Raw genomic sequence first — 21709 nt, 5'->3', positions numbered from 1 at the left:
CAGCAGCTATGTTTCCCTGTTCAGCATCTTTTCCTTCAACTCCTAATAATATACTCAAATCTTCGTGACAACAAAGACTGGGCAAACGACGAGGCAGACCATCATATTTCCTGCCTCTGGGCATGGTGACTGACTCAGGTGTCGGGCGGTGACCCAGGCTGTGCAGTCAGTGTCTTGACCTGACTTACCTGAAGAAGAGAGCTAATTTTCCTTTCTGGTCCTACGCTGCAGAAATGTGAGCCCAGAGCTGTCCATAGCCATGTTCCTCACGACATGGTGAAACTGGTCTAGCCCCTGACACCCAAAGGGCATGGAGAGTCCTGACGGAGTTTGAGTCCCTGAATCCATTGTCCTTTGTCACCTGACCCACGTTCTTTCAGTGATTTGGTTACATGAGCCAAGGCTCCCCCTTTCCAGATAAGCTAAATCACGTTCAGCTTTTGTCATTGGCAGCCAGAGTCCTGAACAACACAGCTAGGAGTCAAGAAGATACCATTTCTGCTTGTTAGACAATATCAAAGCATAGAAATACCTCTTTGCACATAACCTGGGTTTTGTTTTGTTTTTAATCAGTGCTGAAGGTCATCACATGATAGCAAAAATACTAAACGCTAGCTCAATCTTTGTATTATTAGCTACCTTAGATGTCATCTGGTTCAGGTCCCTCATTTTCTACATGCAGAAGCTCAGGCCCAGAGAGGAGCAGCTAATTAGGAAGTGAGTGGGTCATTCCAGAATCACTGGATAAAAATGACCCAGGTTGAATGAAAAATGATGCTGCTTGCATCTAGTTTTTCTCTCCTGTTTTCCATGGTTACTTGGCTAGTTCTGCCACCATTCCAGACTGTTTTCCTCAAGTTTTAAAAAATTGTGTCTAGTGAATGCTCTGACTCTCCAGATCCTTGTGGTTTAATTTCAAATGAAACCTTCCAGTCTCTGAAACTCTGATGATATCTCAGTTGATCAGGATGATTTTTACTTGATTCTACTAAGAAGGGTGTAAAACTGCATCTTCCGGTACAGGCTGTTAGAAGCTTAGCTCCAGCACAGCTTATCTTTGTGAAGATTGTATGGAGATAAATTCATAAATGATTATCTCCCTTGAGTACAAATATAAGTTGTTTCCATAGATACCTGTTCACAAAACTAATGAAACAAGTGTTTTCCAAAACCTGCTTGAATGACACCTCTGACATATGAACTTATTAACTTCTTATTTCACTTGACTGCTAGAGCTGGCAGGGGTCTAAGAGATCATTAGACCCAGCCTCCCATTGTTCAGACAAAGACAATGGGTTCCAGAGAGGAGGAGGGTCTTGTTCAAGATCAGATTCTATTTTTAAAACATCAATAAGCAGTCTGCAATGCCTTTAAAAGAGATGAATGGATAGAACTTTTTTTCTTTAAAACTTGCAATTTCTGCATATACACCAAAAAAGGAGCAAAAAATATAAAGATCATCCACCATTTGGATTTTACAGCAACTTGGGAAAGATTTGTTTCCAAAGTTAAGAAAAATCTTAACAATAAGATATAATAAAATGACCTATTTGTTATAAATCTAAACATTGGGAGAGAAGGATTGCTTTTCATTATGAAAATTGATACCAATTTATTTTTAAATACTTAGAAAATTTTAAACTGTAGAAAGAAATAAGCAGGAAAAATGATCATAATTTTCATTACTCAGCAAAACCACACTTCAACATTTTCAGTGTTTTTTCTTTCAATCTTTTTTTTATATGTATAGGAAATTTAGGAGGATGACAGTCACAAATATTTTCCCATGTTATTACATCTTCTTTATAAATATCTACTAAGTGCATGTGAAATGTTTTTCTTTTGTAACTTGCTGTTCTATTATGGAAATGCTGGGTTTTAAAATAACCTTACAATGAGCATCTTCATGTATAAATATCCTTTTCCATATTTAGGATGAGTTTCTTTTTCCTCATAAATGGAATTTCTGGGTCTGTCTTCTAGTAGGTGCTTAGCTCAATAGATATTCATGAACAGAATGAAATAAGTATATTAATCAAAATAGGTGAGGTGTGCCATGGTAAAAGCAGCTCTAGTATCTCAATGACCTAACAAAATAAGAATTTACTTCCTAGTCATACAAAATCATCTTTGGGTTCAGGTTACCCTCTGAAGCTGCCGTCTTCCTTCTGCGGATTCAGCAATCCAGGCTGTTCAGTCTTTTGGCTCCAACTTCCCAACGGGGGCCTCTTCTGTGATCACATCTTCAGAGCAAGGTTCCTAAGTGCTTCAGTCCAGAAGTAACACACATCACCTCTGCCCATAACCCAATGGGCAGAACTAGTTACACAGCTAGTTCTGACTCCAAGGAGGTGAGGCAGCGTGAGGAGGCGTGATCTTCCCACGCATAAGAAGGAGGTGATTGCTTTCCTATGACGTCACCATCGATTCCCATGAGAAAGTCCTTTCACTATACTTAATTACTATACTCATTGGATATTACTCCATTTAGAAAGTATTTGCTCTAGTGATGGACAAAAAAAAATTTAATTTTCATTCCTTTGATTACCTCAAGATTGACTTTGTCTTGTATTAATTAGTTCATTCATTAAATCAATCATTCAACAAATATTTACTGAATAGGTGACTCAGCACTGACCCAGGCACTGGGGCTGCAATGGTGAACACACAGACATGGTCCCTTCCTCATGGTCCTTGTAATCAATGACTAGTGAGAGTTCCTCTTTTATGAATTGTCTGTATAATACCCTTGCCTGTTTATATTGAGTTCTTTGTGTTTTTCTCATTGAATTGCTTGACATCTTTATACAGCGGAGAGAGCAACTCTTTGTTGTATTTACTGCAAATGTTTTCTTCAGTTTGCCTTTCAATCTTAATTTTGGTGGTGTTTTCCCTTTTTTACAGAATTTTGAAATTACCTATTTAAATCTATTGGATCCTTTCCCTTATGATTTCTTCTCTTGCTTTTAGGCTTAGAAAATAAATGGTTAAAACTACTTATATCCGGAAAAATGGTTATTTCTGAGTTTTCTTATAATTTTTCTCTTGCTGGAAACCACCTTGTGAGAAAACACACACATATGACACATATATTTATAATTATAGTATAATAATTATGTTATTCTTTTTATCATTTCAACTGAATAGAATTATATATATTAATTATATTATATATCAAATATATGTATACCTGTTTTCTCACAAGAGAAAAATTATAAGAAAATTCAGAAATATATATATTATATATACTCAAAAAGACATATTACATATAATTATACATTTTATGTGTGTGTTATATATGATTGCATTATGTAATATATGTATGTGTGTGTTTTCTCATAAGGTGGTTAATATATATAATTGTATGTATTAATTATATGCTATGTAATTTATAAACATATACATATAAAATTCAGTGCAGAATCCAAGATGCCACGTGCAGATTATGAGCATAAAATTCCCTTCAGTAGATCCCATGCCCTCTCACCTCTCCTGTTTAGTACAACCTTTTCTCCTCTTGGGGTTCCTACTCTCTCTCACCTCCAGCTTCCCCACTATATTTCTATAGTGTTTTCCTCTCAGCAACCTGTCCCCTTTGAGGTATTAACTCACAAAAAATGAAGACCTTACTTCTGTTGGGGGGGGGATTGTGTTTTAATTGGGGCTTCCAGCCCTTTAACTGACAATGATTAATTTTCAAAAGAGAAATTTCAGGCAGTGTGACAGTCACTGGGGGGGGGAGATTTTGAGCCAGGAACTCCTGACTTGTCTCTTCAAACCACACCACAAGATCTGCCTTAAGTGGCACCTACCAAAATCTCATGTTCTTCTCCCACGCTGACATGAAATCCAGAGTCAGCTGTCATTTGCTCACCCTGTATAAGGTTAGCTCCCCTCAGATGGCTGCTTTTCACATTATTTATCTTTTCCCCAAAGACTAGCTTCCTCTCCTGGCTACCATACTTCTATTATTAGCTCTAACACTGAGGCCCAGAACCTCAGTCACTTCCAGCCCCATGGTTCATTCACTGTCCCCCAACACCATTCAGACATCCCTGTGTGTTTCCGTACTCTGGAAACATCTTTCACTGGGACGCTGGTCCACTTATCCAGCGCCTTGCAGGCACGGTCAGTAGTAACCCTTGCTCTTCTGAATCCACAGAGGACCTGTGTCTGTGCCAGGGGTCTCCAAAGTGGGGTGTCTATGGCGATCCTTTGGGGTGCGAGAAAGTAGTGGAATTTTTGCTTATAAAATTTCAACTTTTAAAACACCCATTTTTTGTGTGTTTTTACATGGACATAGTATATTCATTTAGAAGTATATGACCAATTTTGGGGACTTTTCTGGTGGCTCAGTGGTTAAGAATCCGCCTGCCAATGCAGGAGACATAGGTTCAAGCCCTAGTCTGGGAAGATCCCACATGCCACAGAGCAACTAAGCCCGTGTGCCACAACTACTGAGCCTGCGCTCTAGAGCCCACGAGCCACAACTACTGAGCCCACGTGCCACAACTGCTGAAACCCATGTGCCTAGAGCCCGTGCTCTGTAACAAGGGAAGCCACAGCAATAAGCCCAGGCACCACAACAAAGAGTAGTCCCCGCTCGCCACAACTAGAGAAAAGCCCATGTGCAGCAACAAAGACCCAATGCATCCAAAAATTTAAAGTAAATTAATTAATTAATTTAAAAAAGAATAAACAGTCCTTAGTCTGAGAAACAGCTGGAGACAGTGTATGAAGGTAAGCTGAAACATTCTGCGCGAGGGGATGCATTGATGCTTGCTTTGTTTCAATGAACTGGTCACATTATTGAGTCAGAGAGAAATCCTCCCTTCCCATGTTTAAAAGTTGGAAGCTTATCTCTATCTGCTTCTCCAAAAACTGCTTTAAACACATCAGTTTTAGACATGTCGTATGCACATGTTTGGCCCCAGAGATATGGAAAAGTACTAGAAAAAAATTCGCGGAATAATTTGAACCTCCAAAGAAAATATTCGACTTCACTGGGCACATATGCTCAGTCTCTGCCACCTCTCCCATCTCTTTCCTGTTGGTGACTCCTTCCCCTCATCTGTACTGCTGTCTGTCTCCCCACCTTTGGATTCTGCCCTCCACGGCATTTTGCTGTTTTTGCTCTGGATCTGTAGCTCACTGCCAGGGGCTGGTGAACAAAGACTGTCCTCCACCTCCTCTGCTCAACGTGTCTGTGTTGCTTCAATCCTAGAACCCACTTAAACCCACTCAGGCCCTTCCTTAGCTGCCATCACCCACGGCTCTAGTGGGTGGGTGCTATGAAGAAAATACTTCTTGAAAAGAAAGGAGCCCAGCGGCTGCCCTCAATTCTTGGTTTCCCAAGAAGAGCTCCAATATCAAGAGTCCTGGTGTAGATGCTGAGCCAAACTCCCTTTGGGACCCATTGGAAGATGTGTTTCAGACCCATGGAGAACAAGAAGCAGGATGGATACACTGTCCCTGGTTTATCCATCACCATTGCCAGAGCTCAGGAACGATGCTTGCCAAAGAGCACAGCATCCCATTAAAGGCTCATAATAAAATTCTAAAATTTACAAAAATAATAATGACTGAATTGGGTTTAAGTAACACTATCCTGTTGCAGTTGCTTCCTTCAGCTTCTGTTACATCTCAGAAGAAAAAGAAATCACAACAGAAAAGGACACACAAAATGTCCCTCCCCAAGTCTCTGTAGGGGAATAGTACATGTGAAGGCTGCCAATGGAAACCTTAACTCCTTAAAGGATAAGTAGGAAATAATCCCCCCTAAGTGTGGATCTTAGATTTATTTGTTTTATAAAGACAGGTTGTCCTGCTGAGGCCATAGGCAAATATGCACCATAGAAACTATCTTTCCTCTTGGCCACACCCATGGCAGGCACTGTTAGTGGATCACCTACTTTTTCTTGCTAATCCTCAGTAGAATACTTTAGGAGAAGCTAATGAACATTGCCAAGGGAGGTGAAAGCTCTTTTCCCTTCTGACCTAGAGGAAGCACACACCCCTAAAGGAGTGGACTATTATCCAGAGAAGATGTAGCCCTTCATACAGAATCTGGAAACTTAGCAGATTCAGCCTACCGTGGGAGGGAACTCCTGTCTCTCTCTCCCTGTGGGTCTGTCTTGAGAAGTCTAGCTGTGCTGGAGTGCATCAAGTGCAAAGGGAGAGAGAGATGTGGGGATATGCCAGAAGCTAGGCAGGGAGACCCTGGAGAGGAACACAAGCTGGAGATGAGTAAGTTACACTTTGTAAGCCAGATTCCTTAGTTACAGCTAGCTTTCTGGGTCTGTTTTCTCTTTTGCTATCCTTGAGCCATAAGCAAAATTCATTCATCCATCCATCCATCCATCCCATCCATTCATTCATTCATTTAACAGATATTTATTGGGCATCAATCTTGTAGCAGTCTCTGAACTATGATCTAGAATATGGGGATGAGTGACATAGAGACAGTCCAGGGAATGCAGACCAATGACAGCCATTTATGCTCATTTACACTCAAATGGCCCTTTATGTTGTTTGGGGGAAATGCTGATGTTATGGGATCACACAGTAGGGGAGCCCAGGCTGTCTGAAGTCTAAGTGCTCTGGTTAAGGGGTGTCTATTCTCCAACATGGTCTCATTGGATGGACTGGATACAGAGAGTAGCATTATGGACAGGGCTTGGGCAGGAAATTAAAGAGGACCTCTTCCCTGGGAGTCGTGGCCATGAGAGTCAGGCACCTTATCCACATAAAGGCTCTTTTTCCACTGCCAGTCTTGGAGGATTGGGTGTGATACTAGTAGAGGTTTGATTTTTACAGGGTGGGAGCTAAATCTGGGATCTGCCATTGTGTTTTTCTATTCTCTCCCAAAGGTGATTCTTAGAAACCTCCACTCTGAGGACCTCTTGTCCTTCAATCAAGCATCCAGCACATCCCCACAACTCCCTTGGATCACCCTGAGGCCACTCTTCTCACCGTTGACACCACTACCATTATTCCTGACACATGAGGCAGGGTGAACCAAGACCAGAAGGTCATCATGATCAAGAGGTGAGCAGATAGTACTTAAAGGCAGAGAGGGTTGCGATTGGAGAGGAATTCCCTAATAGCTATTATAAATGGAGATACAGCAGGTTTGAACAAACGACCTGGAACAGGAAGAGGGGAAGAGGGGGGAGTCAGGCAGAGATAATGCCAAGAGTGGATGCCTGGGCTGTGCAGGGACATAAAAGGGGCTCAGAGAGGGCGTAGGGAGCAGATCGGAAAGGAAGATAGTGGAGGAAGGTAAAGACTCCAGTCTTTGGTGTTCAGGTGTGTGGCTGGGGATTGTGAGAGACTGGATCAGGGAACTTGAAGGCTGGGATGTCCGCTGTGTTCTTGGAATGACTTCCTGAGGGCTTCGCATGTAGCCAAATATTAGCACTCATTTACTAAATAAAAACTCTTCTGTCCCTGGGCTAGCAGGGAGTGGAGTGTCATGCCCCCCACCCTTATCACAAAGACAGGTCAGTCCCCGTCCCTAAGACTGTCACAACCTAGACCAAAAAGTGCCCCGAGAGCCTGGCAAGATCATCCTGGTGTGCAGACTCAGTGTCCAGGGGTCCTGAGTGGCCATAGGACAGCCAGGGCTCCTGCCTCCCATAAATCCAAGCCAAGAACAGTAAAGCACAGAGAAGGGAGGTACGTAGGAGCAGGGAGGAGAAAAGTCCCAGAAATGCAGATTAGATTGTAAATAATAATAAAGCAATAACCTGGCTGAACTGCGTTCAACTCAGTTCAATTCACCAAGTACATGCTGAGTACCCATGTGTGCCCGTTCTGAGCTAGTATGCTGGAGAGGAGGGCTACAAGAGAAAATGAGCAGTTTGGTGGAGGTCAAGCATGCTAAAGAGAAGGTATCTTTTCAGGCACCAAAGCTCTGCCGTGCAGATGGCTGCCTTTGCATTGGAGGTCCCCTGACAATTCACAGGAGATTTCTCTCAAAGACCTACCAAAGCAGTTCCTCTAAGACCCTAGTCCGTGCCCCCAGGCAGCCAGGAGTCTGTTCCATTTGATACAGACCAAGCAGACCCTTTCTGAAGTTTTTGTAGAAATGGAAGTGATCTGATTAGAGTAGGGAATTTTAAAGGTGAAAAGAGGGGCAAGGATGGAGAATGGATTGGAGGTGGAGAAAATGCAGAAGTAGGGAGCCAGTGAGGAGAATACGAATACTCCTGTTTCACTGAGTTGGTGGCAGTGAGTAGAGCAAAGGGACAGAAGAGGATGAGGACACAGAGGCTCCGCCAACTGACTGGCTGTAGAAGACAAAAGAAAGAAGAGTTGGAGATGGCCTTGGGCAAATGAATAAGGAGAGTCAGGGGGCTCTGAGGGGAAGCATTGGAAGAAGGAAGGTAATGAGTTCAAGGTTAGTGGTAATACAGGATTCCATCCTTCCTTTCCTGGATTCTTCCTACTGGTTCCCCTTCTCTAGGCTCAGCCCTCCAGTTCCCTTTCATGGGGTTTCTAAAAGGCGAACTTCACTGGATCATTCCCTACATCCAGCCTCACAGTGGTTTCCATCACCTTCGGTGAAAGCCCACTGTCCTGAGCACAGCATACGAAGCCTTGGAGCTCTGCCTTGCCTACATCTTAGCCTCGTCTCCTGCCACTCTCCCTCTGGGACTCAACACTCCAGACATCCTGAAATATTTGCATTTTTTCAAAGAAGGCAGTTTCATGCCTCAGTGCCTTTTAACTGTAATGCCTCACCCTGGAAGTTCTTTCCCTCCTTAACTGCCTGGTGAACTCCTCACCATTTGTTCTCAGGTGGCTTAAAATACAACAAAGCATTCCCCGATGGTCCTTCTCACCCTCTCAAAGGAGGTTTATTCAAAGAATGCAAGGCTGTTCAATACTTGAAAATCAATCAATGTATCCACCATATTAAAAGCTAAAGAAGAAAAATCACACGGTCTTATCGACTGATGCAAAAAAAAAATTTTAACAGAATTCAACATGTATTCATCATAAAACTCTTAGAAGAAAATAGGAGTAGAGGGGAACTTTCTCAACCTGTTGAAAAGAGTCTACCAAAAGCCTACAGCTAATATTACACTTAATGGTGAAAGACGGAATACTTTCCTCCCAAGATCAAGAACAAGGTAAAGGATGTTTGTTCTCACCACTCTTATTCAATATATTATTGGAAGTTCTGATCAAATTAATAAGACACAAAAAGGAAATGAAATGCATACAGATCAGAAAGGAAGATATAAAACTGTCCCTATTTGCAAATGACATGGTTGTCTATGTAGTAAATCCCATGGAATCTATAAACAAACAAACAAACATACAAACAAAAACAACCCAACTCCTAGAACAAATAAGTGAGTTCAGCAAAGTTGCAATATACAAGATAAACATACAAAAATTGTACACATTTGTATTTCTAGATATACAGTTGTATATGCAATTGTTATTTCTATATATCAATGAATAGGTGGACATCAAAACTCAAAATACAATGCCATTTTCAATTACTCAGAAAAAAAAAAAGAAATGCTTAAGTGTAAATCTAACAAAACATCTACAGAACTTCTATACTGAAAACAATGTTGAAAGAAACCAAAGATCTAAGTAAGTGGAGACATAGCATGCTCATGGATTGGAAGGTTCAACATAATTAAGAGGTCAATTCTCCCAAATGCAGGTTTAATGCAATTCTTATCAAAGTCCCAGCAAGATTTTTTATAGGTATAGACAAAAGTATTCTAAAATATATATGGGGACTTCCCTGGTGGCACAGTGGTTAAGAATCCGCCTGCCAATGCAGGGGACACAGGTTCGATACCTGGTCTGGGAAGATCCCACATGCCGCAGAGCAGCTAAGCCCATGCGTCACAACTACTGAGCCTGTGCTCTAGAGCCCACGAGCCACAACTACTGATCCAGCGTGCTGCAGCTACTAAAGCCGGCACACCTAGAGCCCATGCTCCACAAGAGAAGCCACCGCAATGAGAAGCCCGCACACTGCAACGAAGAGTAGCCCCCGCTCACTTCAACTAGAGAAAGCCCGTGCACAGCAACGAAGACTCAACACAGCCAAAAATAAATAAATAAAAATAAAAATAAATAAAATTTATATGGAAATGCAGATGAACCAGAATAGCTAACATCGTCTTGTAAAAGAATTATACAATGGAAGGAATCAGTCTACCTGATTTCAAGACAGAGCTGTGATGTTTACAGAGTGATAGACACATAAACCAATGGAACAGAATAGAGAATCCAGAAACACATTAACACAAATATGCCCAACTGATTTTTTACAAAAGTACAAAAGCAGTTCAATGGAGGAAGGCTAGCTTTTTCAATGAACCTCGACTTAAATCTCACATCTTATTAAAAATTTAACTTAAAAGGATCATGGGCTTAAATGTAAAATGTAAAACTAAGAAACTTTTAGAAAAGAAAATATCAGAAAAAAATCTTTGGGATCCAAGGCTAAGCAAAGAGTTCTTAGATTTGCCACCAGAAGCATGATCTATAAAAGAAAAAAAATTGAGTTTCATCTAAATTTAAAAATTTGCTTTGTAAGTATCCTGTTATGAGAATGAAAAGACAACCTTCAGACAGTGAGACAATAAATTTGCAAACCATACTTCTGACAAAAGAATAGCATCTAGAATACATAAAGATCTCTCAAAATTCAACAGTAAATAATAAAAGAAAACCAGTTAGATTTGGGGGAAAAGGCATGAAGGAACATTTTGCTGAAGAGGATATAGAGATGGTAAGTAAGTATGTGAAAAGATGCTCAACATCACTAGCCATTAGGGAAATGTAAATTAAAACCACAATGAGTTATCACTATACATCTATCAGAAAATCTAAAATAAAACATAGTGACGGCATTAAACCTGATCACTTATACATTGCTGGTGGGAAGGTAAAATGGTATAGCCACTTTGGAAAACTTTGGCAGTCTCTTAAATAACTAAAAATGCAACGACCTTATGACCCAGAGTTTCAATCCCAGAGAAATTTTTGCAGAGAAATGGAAACACGTTCAAACAAAAGGCTGTACACGAATGTTCAAAGCAGCTTTTCTGGTAGCAGCCCCAAACTGTAAACAACCGAGATGTCCTTCAACAGGTGAGCGGCTAAACACACTGTGGTACATTCATATCATGGAATACTTCACAGCAGTAAAAATGAATGAACCATTGATACACACAACAAGTTGGTTGAATCTCCAAGGAGTCATGATGAGTGAAAAAAGCCAATTCCAAAATGTTACATATTATATTACTACATTTACATAACATTCTTGAAATGACAAAATTACAGAAATGCAGAATGGATTAGTGATTGCTGAGAGTCGAAGATAAATGCGGGAAGGAGACGCAGGAGGCAAGGAGGCCTGGCTATAAAAGGACTACAACATGTAGTGATGGTATTGCTCTGTGTCTTGACTGTCTCAATGTCAATATTCTGGTTGTGATCTCATACTACAGCTTTGCAAGGTGTTACCCTTGGGAGAAACTGGGTAAAGGATACAAAGGATCTCTCTGTACTGTTTCTTACAACTGCACAGGAATGTACAATTATCTCAAAATAAAAAGTTTAATTAAAGAAATAAAGCAAAAACCACACCCCTTTATCATCTCACAGGTCAGAAGTCCAAGCATAGCACAACTGAATCTCCTGTCAGGTCTCACCAGGCTGAACCCAAGGTGCCAGCCAGAGCTTGGGGGTCTCATCTGAGGCTTGGGGGTCTTCTTCCAAGTTCAATCAGGAGTTGGCAGAACTCAGTTCCTTGTGGCTCTAGGACTGCTCTCCCATTTCCTGGCTGACTGTCAACCAGGGACCATTCTCAGCTTCCTAGGGCCTTCTTGCTATTTCCTGCTATGTGGCCCTTCCCATATTCCCTCTCATGCTTGGAAGGGCTCAGATCCACTTATGGCCTCATCTGATTAGGTCAAGCCCACCCAGATAATCTCTTTTTTTATTAACTCCAAGTCAATTGATTAGTAGCTTAACCATGGGCGTGATAGTCCATCATATTCACAGCTTCTGCCTGCACTCAAGGTAAACGAATTGCACAAGGCATGTACACCAGAGGGCAGGAATCTTGGACTGTCTTAGATTTCTGCCCACCACAGACCATCTTAGCCCCAGTGCTCCGGGTGGGATAGACTGAGGTCTTTGTTGGGACTGCACCGCAGTGCAATTCTTCTCTCTGCTCAGTCCTTCAGCCTTCATTCCCCATAGTCATTGATCCCTAGAGCACTTGCCAATCAATTTTCTGCCTGTGAGTCTGTTTCCCAAGGAACCTGACCTAAGACAGTAGTGCTATACTAGAGGGCATGGAAGACAGATTGATAACATTTTAAAAATCCCTGAGCCAGGTATATGTGAGACTCTACTTAAAAAGGATGTTGACAGAGCTCTGGGGGGTTATCCCTAGGCTGTCAAGTCAGGAGCACCACATGGGTAATCGTTGACAATGACAACCAAGTCACTCAATGGTCCGCCTCTAGATTCAGCTTAAACTCAGTTCTCCTTTAACATCATCATCATTACTATGATATCGTAGTTATCATACATTGAGAGTTCACTCTGTTTCAGAAACCATGTAAAACATTTCGCCGACCGTCTAATGAGCCATTATAGCAGAGTGGTTGAGAGTACCAGGGGTTAGACGACTCAGCGTTGAATGCCAGCTTCTCCATTTGATAGCAATATGGCTCCAGTTAGTCCAGCTTTCCAAGGCTCAGTTTCCTCATCTATAAAATAAGGATGGTATCTGTTTTATAGAATAACCCTTCAGGTAGAACTCTTAATATGTGCTTGGTACAGAGCAAGCATTCCATAAATGTCAGCAATCTTAAAGCCTCATTTAATTCTTATAACAGCCCTGCACGAGGGTTTATAGCTGAATAAGCTGAGGTTCAGAGAGGTCAAGCAGCCTCCTAGTATCCAACAAACAGCTAAAAGGTGTCAGAGGCAGGATTTAAACCAAGCTCCTTCTGACTACAAGGTCTTAGCCCTTAACCATTATCCTGGCTTGCCTCACTTTGTGGGTATCCACGGGAGCAATGAAGCCAACACTGCCTTAAGCACAATGCAGAAAGAAAGAAAAAATGAAAAGACACACGCAGAGTCTTAAAATCCCTGGGAGGGAAATGCAGGGGGGAGGGAGTTGCCACTGGTTCACCTCAAGGACGTCAGGATTCTGAGCCTGAAGCTGTGTGCTGCCACGTGGCTCCCTAAATGGGGTAGTGGAAATCAGAGTCTCTCTTCTCAAGACAGCTAAGCCCTTCAGGAAAATGTTATTACAGGTCCATGATCTCTTATTCAAACATTTTGATTCAGACAGCTCTGAATACCAAAAGTTATTCATCATTCTGACTTGACCCAGATTGACCTGAGCTCTTTGTCGTCTTTGCAGCTTCACAGAGGAATGAATAGTCATACATTTGCTGCAGAAATGTTCGTGTGATCATTTCCTGAGGTGTCAGCTACTGAGTTACCTTTCTAAAATCTGAGAAATCCTGAATTTCGGATGAGGGCCTGGGGGCCTTTAATTATTATCTCTGACAATTTTTTGCTACTTACCAGAGCAAAGAACACAGACACACCAGATTTCATTCACGGAATGACTTTCATGTAAAGAGCTTTTATCCAAGAGTTCTTCAGAGGATCCCTTGTTCCCCACAAGGAAGAATAACCAGCCCCAGGCCATGCGTACCCATCCAGCTCTACCTGAAAGCAGGCCGGGTACCCTAGGTGTCTGCTGCCCAGTCTACTTCCCAGCACCATGGTTTTCCACTCTGTGTTACAGAATTGTCCTGCATTGTTTTCCCGCCCAGAATGCTGATTCTGGCGTGACTTTGTGTTGTTTGGGGCTAAGGGGGTTGAGGTGGAGAGAATGTCGAGGCTGTGGGTGCAGAAGAGAGACAGGAATCGTGACCCTCCCCAGCCTCCAGTTCCTTTCCTGGAGCCTCTGGGGATAGTAGTCGTTTGCTCACAGTATTTTCCATATAATCCCAAAGTGTAAACTTGACCTATTTTGAATGCATAAATTCCACGCCATCCTTTCTCCTTCTTCACTATTTAAATGAGGCAAAATATCCAATGAGATACAGACTTGGTCTTATTTAAAATCACAGGTCTGCAGCTGCGAAGGAATAGAGTCCCTATAAGGAATAAACGGGCCGTATCTCAGTATTTCTGCTGGGTCTATTTTCTACCATTGAAAACCACGTGTAGCCACTTTGAGGTGGGCTGAATAGGTGGGGCATCATTCTACCACCATTTGTTTAGCTGCACTTGGCAAATGTCAAGTCCAAGTCTGTGTATTTGGACAAAATGAGGTCAGCAGCCTCCTGATGGGCTTTCTGTCTGGCAGACAGCAACTCACCAGCCTCCTCTCCACTAGGAATTGCAGGACTCCTGAGGAAGCATCAAGTGATTAAGGTTCCTGGTTGCTTTCTTCTCTTCAGGATAAATATCAGAGATCAGCCAGTACAGAAGATATTTGCCGCTACTCCAGCTCCAGAGCCCGCCCTGAGTGCAAGCTCAGTGAAGACTTGGAGCATTTAAAGTAAAAAACAAACTAAAAATGGTTCTACGTTTGGTCACTTCCAAATTATTCTCATACTTACGGTCTATCCAGGGCCATGTCTCCTTCATTTCCTTCTCGTCAGTTATCTATCTTTGGCCAACAAATCATCACTGGTGATTCCTTTTCCAATACATGGCTGGGAAGCAATGAGACAGAAAAACAAAATTGTTTTCTTGTTTGAGTTAAATTCAATTTTACAAACAAATTGAGTTTGTGCTAATGGCCAGGTATTCTGCTTGGTACTAGGGATAAAAGGACTGGGGATTACAGTCAAGTGATAGGGAAAAGACCAGTTGATTCCCAATGATGAAAAGTTAGCACAGATGCTACAGGAGACGTGAGAGTCACTCAACTTTGCCTTGGTGGGGGTAGTGGAGGATCAGGGAAGTCTTCCTGGAGGAGGTGACAGCCATTCTAAATCTTGAAGATTGAGTAAGAGTTACCCAGGCAAATGGGTGAGAAGGGGGTGAAGACATTGTATGCAGAGAATGCTTCTGCAAAGGTTCTGAGGTGAGTACGTGGCATGAATTATATACATACAATTTAGTTTCAAATACTTCAGCCTAGACAGAGAGATGTATCTGTTACTTTTTTTCTTTGGATCTGTTACTTTTAATCTACACCCTAGGAGCAATTTGTTAACATCTGAAGTGCCCTGCTCAGGAATACACATTCCAGATGTTTGTAAGCTTTGATAGATACTAACTGGATGTCACACTCCAGAGGTACCTTCTACCTTCTACAAGAGCTTCGGCCATCTTTTTTCCTTTCCAGCTTTATTGAGATATTACTGACTTATAATATATGTAAGTATAAGGTATACAATGTGATGATTTGATACATGTATATATTACAAAATGATGACTACAATAAAGTTAGTTAACACCTTCGTCCCCTCACATAATTACCATTGTTTTTTTGGGGTGATAAAATTTTAAATCTGCTCGATTAACAACTTTCAAATATATAATATGATATGGTTAATTATCGTCACCATGCCATACATTGGATCGCCCGAATTTATTCATCTTATTGCTGGGAGTTTGTACCTTTGACCAACACCTCTTACCTTCCCCACCCCCGGCCCTTGGCAACCATCATTCTACTCTCTATTTGTATGAGTTTGACTTTTTTAGATTCCTCATATAAGTGAGAACATAAAATATGTCTTTCTGTATCTGACTTATTTCACTTAGCATAATGTCCTCAAGGTCCATCCATGTTGTTGCAAAGGCAGGATTTCCTTCTTTTTTATGGGTAAATAATGTTTGTATATATATATGATATATATATATATATATATATGTTTGTATATCATATATATCATATATATGTATATCATATATATGATATATATACACATTTTCTTTATATAGTCTCTTTATATGGACACTTAGGTTGTTTCCACATCTTGGCTATTGTAAATGATGTTGCGATGAACATGGGGACACAAATATCTCTTTGAGTTGGAGTTTTCATTTTCTTTGGATATATGCCCAGAAGGAAGGTTCTTGGATCATGTGGTAGTTCTATTTTTAATTTGTGTATCTTCTTTGGGAAAATGTCTATTCAAGTCCTTTGCCCATTTTTAAATTGGATTGTTTGGTTTTTTGCTGTTGAGTTGTATGAGTTCTTTCTGTATTTTGGATATTAACGCCTTATCAGATAGACAGTTTGCAAATATTTTCTCCTGTTCCATATTTGGTTTGCAAATATTTTCTCCTGTTCTCCTTTGTATTTTGATGATTTTTCCCTTTTTCGTGCAAAAACTTTTTAGTTTGATATAGTCTCACTTGGTTGTTTTTGCTTTTGTTGCTAGTGCTTTTAATGTCATATCCAAAAAAAAATCTTTGCTCAGACAAATGTCAGGGGCTTTCTCCCTGTGTTTTCCTCTAGCAATTTCATAGTTTTGGGTCTTGCATTTAAGTCTTTAATCCACTTTGAGTTAGTTTTTGTGAGTGGTGTAAGATAGGGATCCAATTTCATTCTTCTCCATGTGACGATGCAGTTTTCCCATCACCATTTATTGGAGAGACTATCCTTTCCCCACTGAGTCTTCTTAGCCTCCTTGTCAAAAACTAGTTGGCCGTATATGCGTGGGTTTGTTTCTGGGTAGAGTTTCAGCAATCTTTATCTTCCATCCTCACTAGAGAGTTTGTTCATCTGTATAATGGGTTTAGAAATAATTTTCATTGTTTAAATGAATGGTGAAAAAGATATGGTGGATAGCTAGAGATACAATACGGGCTCTCCACGGTTACATGAACAGAGTGTAAGGATTTTGCAAGCTCAAGGGCTTACACCCTTCATAATGGCTCGCCATGCCTAAGATTCCACCTAATCTCTGTGCCTCACTTAACAGATGAGGCTGTTGCCTGATTCTGACCAGCAGCCCAGATGAATTCTGCCACTAGAATATTGTCTCTTTATACAAGGTGTGTGTCAGACAGAGAGCAAACTTAGGAAAAAAAAGATTGTGCATGTTTGTAGTGCCTGCTTATTAGTAAATATTTGTACGTATAGCAGAATTTGGTCTGGGTCTTGTTTTCGAGGCAACCTACCCAATGCAACCAACCCCCTAGTTGGGTGGTCGTGGTAGAAGAGATCTATAATCCTCAGCTCCCTTTAACTCTGGTGGGCTATAGATACTCTGCACAAAAAGCCTAATAATTATCAGGAGCCTAATTGGCTGGAGTCAGTTTCCTGCAGCACGATTCCTTTGTTTGTTTTTAACACTGCTAGCCATCCTTCGCCACCACTCCAGCGGGGGAGTTATCCAAGGCAGCTCAGTTCAACCGAGCGGCAGGAAGGACAGAATCCCATGGAAAGGAGCCAAAGTTCTATCAGGAAGACAATACCAGTTCTGACAAATCTGGAAGGTGATGCAAGGACAAAAATAACACCACTTGGCGACTGGGAGCTGAGAGCAGGATGGAAAGGGGTGTGAGGCACAGGTTAGCAATGAGCAAGTCAGGACTGAGGCTGTGACCAGCAGGTGATTGCCAGAGCACACCTTTGTCATGGTGCCAGAACATATCATGCCTCTTAAAGGAGCCACATGCAGCTGGACACCAGTCAACTCTCCATGGTCACGCTTGTTACCTATTGCTTCACCACTCACCTCCCCTGAGTACAGTGTGTCTCCTGTGTCTCCCATTCAGCTAATGGCATCACCATCCACTTAAGAATCATCTTGGGCATCTCCAATATCATCTTCCCAATTTTAATCAATCATCAAATCTAAAAACTTCTATCAGCGAAGTATCTCTTGACCCCATCCCCAGTCGCCTTGGTTCTGGCTCTCAACATCTCTCCGTGGGACCGTCGCTGCCCACACTGCAAGAGGTTCCTCTCCGGCTTCCTGCTCACAGCATCCCCTTCCTCTCTACCATGGCGCAGCTGCCTCTGTGCCCTACACATTAAAACCTTAGGAGGCTCCCCATTGTCCTTAGAAGACCAAATTCCAGAGCATGGCGTATTAGAGCAGTTTTATTATGATAGAAACTTTAGTAGGACTATTTGGGACGAAAGGGGGAAATTTATTGATTTACATAGCTGAATTGTGGGAAATACACCTGTTGTGTCCCAGATATTTGAATCAGGGGCTTGAATACCATTGGAATTTTTTCTCTTTCTCTGTGTATTGTCAACATTGTCTTTGCCTTTTTCCACAGGCCTGGACCATGACCCCTGCCCCTTGGAGCTCATATCTACCTAGTTGCTGGTACCACTAGAGTGGGTAAGGCCCCTCTTTTCTTCAATTCCAATTTGAAAATTTCCAGGGAAGAACTCCTACTGGTCTGGCCAGGATGATGGGTCCATCCTTGGTCTAATGAATACTGCTGGGATGGGGAAGGGGAAACCATGGTTACTATACATGTCCCTGGCTAGGGACCAAGAGCATGATGTACCATCAATATTGATGAAAATGGATGTCCTTAGATAATCTACCAAAGTTCTCTGATAATCTACCAAAGAAAACATGGTCCAAATAATTTTCTTCCTGGCCAGCTAACCCCTAGCAGTATGGTACAGGAGTTAAGCCCTTATGCTCTGGCATAATATAGACGTAGGTTCAAATCCCAGCTATCCCAGTTCCATTAGTTGTCTGACCTTGGGAAATCCAGTGAGTCTCAGTTTCCTTATCTGTAAAATGGGGAGGGACATGTATATCAAGAGGCCCGTGTGAACATTTAAGGAGACAGGCATCTAGAGCACCTAGAACGGAACCTGGCTCACAGTGCGAACTAGGGGAGCTCTTCCTGCCCACATGAGTGGGCAGCCTTCGGAAGGCAGCAGGGCCTCAGGCTACTGCCTGCTGCCAGCAGAATGAGATCAGGGTTACTCAGAGGAACAGACTGACCTGATTCACAGCACTCCAGTGAAGGGACCCATCTGACACCCCAGAGAAGACAGTGCCAGGAAGAGGAGTTGCTTGGCACACGATATTCTCAAAAGCAGGGATGAAGGGTCCTTTCAAAGCACCCCGTCTCCCTGCCAGAGGAGGACAACGTCTGAGGGGGGGCACTTCTCCCCTGAGATGCTTATAATGCCGCCAGCCTCGCGGGTTACAGCCTGGAATCATCTCTTTATTAAATAATAATTAAGAGGCCCCTGTAAAGGGAATCTGGGTATAATTACCAGACTCATTAAGCTGCTCAGTCGAAACTGGGAGGCCGTTTTACTTCAGTGGCCGCGCTCTTAGGCAATTTTCGTGTTTCTGGAAGCTGCAAGTGGAGTCTCACTTTTGCGGGGGGCTCAGACTCAAGGTCGTGTGTCCTCATCCCTCAAGAAGGCTCCAGCCAAGCCTATGATTCAAAGGGCGAGCCCTCCCCTTTCCTGTTCCGACAGATCTAAATTGGTCTTGGAACAGAACACAAGGAAGGGCGGAGGGACCAACTGGGCAAGGAGTCAGCTCATTAGTAGCCTCTATGGAGGTGCTGAAATGAAGCAAGTTAAAAGCATATTAGTTTAAATGAGACTTTTCATCAATGAGGGGAGGTGTTTAGGTAGGAAGCAAATGTAATCATTTTGTGATGGGGCGTAGTTTGGTAATTAATGGGGACGTTGTCAGTATAATCTTGAGGGAGTCCCAGGAAATGAAGAAATCTATCTTTATTAAGGAAAACCCAGGAGAAAAAGTTATTGGAATGCAGATAATTCACCAGCAAGGTCCTGGTAGCAAGTTTTTATTAGATGCATGAGTCGGGAAAGTCTCTCTGCCCCATCTGTGTTTTGTCTTTGCCCAGACCCACTTCTTCTCCTTTTTTTTTTTTAAGTTGAAGTATAGTTGATTTACAATGTTGTGTTAGTTTCTGGTGTACAGCAAAGTGATTTAGTTTCTCATATATATATGTTCTTTTTCGTATTCTTTCCCATATTAATTTATTACAAGATATTGGCTATAGTTCCCTGGCTATACAGTAGGACCTTTGTTGTTGTTGTTGTTTTCTATTTTATATATAGTAGTGTGTGTCTGTTAATCCCAAACTCCTAATTTATCCCTACCCACCTTTTCCCTATGGTAACCGTAAGTTTGTGTCCTAGGTCTGTGAGTCTGTTTCTGTTTTGTAAATAAGTTCATTTGTATCATATTTTAGATTCCGCATGTAAGTGATATCATATGATATTTGTCTTTCTCTGCCAGACGCACCACTTCTCCTAATGGAAATACAGAGAAGAAAAGAGAAGGTTGCAGGGGTCGTGAAGCAAGCACAGGTTTCTTTCTGCTTCTCAGAAGGGCTGGCCAGCGCCTCGGCCATGCTCCTCAGGAACGGCTGGGAAAACGAGCCTACCTGGTGGGCCAGCCAGGTTCCTGCTACCTGAAGCCCTGCCAGGGCTGTGCAGACTCCCAGTGGCTGGAAAAGGAGTCTGAGGGAAAAGTCCTACAAAGGCACCCGTAGCATAGTGGTTAAGGCAGGGCTCTGGGGGCTTCCCTGGTGGCTCAGTGGTTAAGAATCCACCTGCCAATGCAGGAGACACGGGTTTGAGCCCTGGTCCGGGAAGATCCCACATGCCACAGAGCAACTAAGCCCGTGTGCCACAACTACTGAGCCCGCGAGCCACAACTATTGAGCCTGCATGCCACAACTACTGAAGCCCGTGCGCCTAGAGCCCGTGCTCCACAACAAGAGGAGCTACCGCAACAAAGAGTAGCCCCCGCTCGCCGCAACTAGAGAAAGCCTGCACACAGCAACAAAGACCCAATGCAGCCCCCCAAAAAACAATAAAGTCAAGGCTCTGGAGCCAGAATGCCCGCATTCAGCTTTCTGCTCGGGGTCACAGTGGTGTGTGACCTCAGGCCAGCGACTCAAACTTTCTGAACCTCAGTTTCCTCACATGTAACAGGGACAATAATTGTGTCTGTCTCATAGGGCCGTTATGATGATTAAATGAGTCATTCCACGGGAAGCATTAACAGCAGTACCTGGCACTTAAGGTCTGCTCAACAAGTGTTAGCTACTATCTAGGGCTTTGCCGTCCAGTATGGTAACCACTAACCACATGTGGCTATTGAGTGCTAGAACTGTGGCTAGTCTGGCTTGATAGGTGCTGTAGGTACAAAGTACACACAGATTTCAAAGACTTTGTAGGAGAAAAAGAATATAAAATATCTCATTGATAGTTCTGTTGATTAATTGAAGTTGATATTTCAATTGTATGTTGAAATAATAGCATTTTGGAATATACTGGGTTAAATAAATACATAATATAAAAATTAATTTTACTTTCTCTTTTTTTTTTTTTAAATTTTGGGAAAAAAATACATAACACATGACACATGTTTATCATCTTAACTGTTTTTAAGTGTACAGTTCAGTGTGTTAATTATATTTACAAATACAGCTCTCCAGAACACTTTCATCTGGCAAATCTGTAACTCCATATCCATCAGATAACAACTCCCCTTTTCCTTCTCCCCCCTAATCCTTGACAACCACCATTCTACTTTCTGTTTCTAAGAATCTGACTACTTTAGATACCTCATATAAGTGGAATCATATAGTATTTGTCTTTTTGTGACTGGCTTATTTTACTTAGCATAATGTCCTCAAGGTTCACCCATGTTGTAGGATGTGACATGATTTCTTTCCTTTTGAAGAC

The 21709-nt window shown here is 42.0% G+C and overlaps 1 long non-coding RNA gene across 5 annotated transcripts in view; it reads left to right on the top strand.

The window, feature by feature from the left end:
- LOC309646439 overlaps positions 1-21327 on the top strand; it is a 63578-nt gene extending 42251 nt beyond the window's left edge. For 2 of the 5 annotated variants that reach the window (XR_014255353.1, XR_014255354.1), the window contains exons 4-8: positions 6870-7047; positions 14484-15115; positions 15234-17484; positions 18280-18344; positions 20253-21327. This is a non-coding gene — a long non-coding RNA (uncharacterized lncRNA). The remainder of the gene's footprint in view (positions 1-6869; positions 7048-14483; positions 15116-15233; positions 17485-18279; positions 18345-20252) is intronic. The other 3 variants (XR_014255357.1, XR_014255356.1, XR_014255355.1) reach the window with 3 other exon arrangements.
- Positions 21328-21709: the final 382 nt, after the last annotated feature.

Source organism: Balaenoptera physalus (assembly GCF_965194825.1).
Source record: "Balaenoptera physalus genome assembly, chromosome: 17".
Taxonomy (NCBI): domain Eukaryota; kingdom Metazoa; phylum Chordata; class Mammalia; order Artiodactyla; family Balaenopteridae; genus Balaenoptera; species Balaenoptera physalus.
The sequence above is the reverse complement of the archived record's forward strand: the minus strand, read 5'-3'. Positions and strand labels throughout refer to the sequence as shown.